At 51.2% G+C, this 2,449-nt stretch overlaps 1 protein-coding gene across 1 annotated transcript in view; it reads right to left on the bottom strand.

Annotated features, from left to right (window-relative positions):
- The window catches only part of Klhl3 (kelch like family member 3), a 113,832-nt gene that overhangs the window by 47,766 nt on the left and 63,617 nt on the right, over positions 1-2,449 (bottom strand). The window lies entirely within an intron of this gene.

Genomic DNA, 2,449 nt, shown 5'->3' on the forward strand with positions numbered 1-2,449 from the left:
AGAAAGCTAGAAGATGGGGAAGAACAGAGAAAAAGACAGCATCCCGGCTGTGGGGGGAAACTGGACATTTAACTCAGAAGTGAAGGCATGGATCGTCCTGTGTTATCCTGGACAACAGGCGAAAGTGGGGCAGAGCCATCTGAGTTTGTATTTCATCCACGCTCTGGAGGCTGACAGCCTCGCAACAAAGCCTCACTGGGACCTGCTTACATAACGGAGCTCATTCGCTGTCCGGGCACAGCGCAGTGCCCCCTGCAGCTCAACCACATAAAAGTGGTTCTCACAGGACATCAGCATTAGGAAGTCAGGAGGCAGCATGGCTCTTTCCAAACCTAGCCTGCTCTATCTAGTGAGTCTCTGTTTGACAGGGATGTCCGGTTTAGTGTTCACCCAGGTAACAACAAGTTGGCTGCACAAACACGGGGAACTGTCCATCGCAGCCAGCCTGCACAGCTGTTAAGAGAAGGACAATCTTGAAACAGCTAAAGCAAGACAAATTCCACAGGCCTGGGGTCCACAGAAGAAAAGAAAAAGAGATAGTTTTGGGCCGTCAATCCAGAGCGCTGTGTTCACTGAAAGGCTACCCACTTCGGAAAGAAGGACCTAGGTGCAGGCCTGGCTTCGCCGTTTATGAGTTGTATTCTTGGGCCAACGGCATCGTTTCTGTGGGTTTCATGATAAGAGCCCATGTGGAAGTGTTGTGCCAGCATTTCCCATGTCAGCTTACCCAGACGGCATTTTCCAGTTCAGGCAGCTCTGAGGCCCACGAGACCCTCCCGTTAGCCCTAGGTCTCCTTTCCCTCACCACCCCCTCACCCCGTTCCCCCAGACTGACAGTCTCTTCGATAACTCTAACAGGATGCACCCCCAGTTTCCCACTAGAGTTGCCCTGCCCAGTCTGGCAGATCTCTCAAATGAGATTCAGCATCCTCCAGACCTAGAAGGGTTCTAAAAGACTGGTAAAGCCCTGTAATGCAAAAGAAAATTCGAGCATATTAAATCCCTCTCACGTCTGTTGCCTTCTAAAGAGTTGAAAAGGAACTTAATCGTTAGTATTTTTAATGTGTGTGTGTGTGTGCTTATGTGTATGTGTGCTTGTGTGTGTGTTTGTATGTGTGCTTATGTGTGTGCGCGTGTGTGTACCTAAATGTACGTATGTGTACCATATGTATGCAGAAGACCATAAAGGTCAGAAGAGGGCATCAGATCCCTGGGACTAGACAGACTGTCAATCAGTTGTGAGCTGCCATGTGGGTGCTGACAACCCCCACCCAGGTCCTCCGCCAGAACAGTAAGTGCTCTTAACCACTGAGCTACCAAGCCCCTGCTCAAATCATTTCTTACAAAACTTATTTCTAATTTTAGATTGAGAAAATGTCAGGCCTAGCAAGCTCCTAGCGAATTCCTCCCTTCGTCTGGGTTACCCAAAGGTTAATATTTTACTCTTAAATGGGGATTTATGAGCTTTTTCTTTTTTTCCTCCTGGGTAGAAGGTAGCGCTGGTCAGCCTGATGACATCACTGTGGGTGTGACTACCTACCATGGCGCTCAGCGACCGTTACCCAGGACAAACCTGGACGTCAGGCTCTTGGCGAAGGGGGCAGCTGTCGGTCTTGTTCCTCTGAGCCTTTGGCTCTTAGGTTTCAGGGAAGACTTAGAAGCCCACACACCTAGCCTCTGGCCATCCAAGTTTAGCTCGGTTGCCAAAACATGACGGATGGAAAACAAAAAGCCTGAAGAGGACAGGAGGCAAAGAAGCAAATGTGTGCTGAGAAGAACTCCCTGCGGAACCTGGGCTTGGGGGCGGTTCCCACTGCGTGTTCTTCATGGCCGGGGAGACAAGACAGAAGGCCCCGAGATCAATGACGGCAGAAAACAGCCCTGAGGACCGCTGTGGGTTGTCAGCCTAGGTCCCTCCCTGCTGCAGTGGGCTGCTTCCTACCCTCCGAAAGCCCCCTTAGAAGGCCATGCGCCACGGGGTGTCTGGTGGGGAGGGGCATCAAGGGGAGTGAGGAACAGTGGCTTCCCATCCCAGGCTGGGATTCAGGGACCCAGGAGTAACGCAAAGGATGAGAAAAAGCGTCCAGGATGATGGCTATAACTGCTTGTGGCTACCGCTGAGCCCGAGAGGACTGGACATGATGCCAACGCAAGGCCTTTATACTGGCTCTCAGGAGGCAGGTCAGCACAGACCTCTTCCCGAAGCTGAAGGTGTTTATGCTCAAGATGAAACGGAATTCTCATGGAGCAAGAGATGCACTTGTGTTTACAGACCAGAGAGCAACACGTGATTTCTGGCAGCAAACCAAGAATGCTGGAGAGTTCCAGAGGAAAGTGATCCGTGCCCGCGGTAACAGTACCTCATCTCCCGCCAAGATTGGAAGCAACTTTCTTCTAAGGGCCACAGAGCCTGCATGATGCTGAGCCCCTTGCGGCCTTAAAATAAGAA

This window comes from Microtus ochrogaster, chromosome 16 (assembly GCF_000317375.1).
Source record: "Microtus ochrogaster isolate Prairie Vole_2 chromosome 16, MicOch1.0, whole genome shotgun sequence".
In the NCBI taxonomy this organism is placed as follows: Eukaryota; Metazoa; Chordata; class Mammalia; order Rodentia; family Cricetidae; genus Microtus; species Microtus ochrogaster.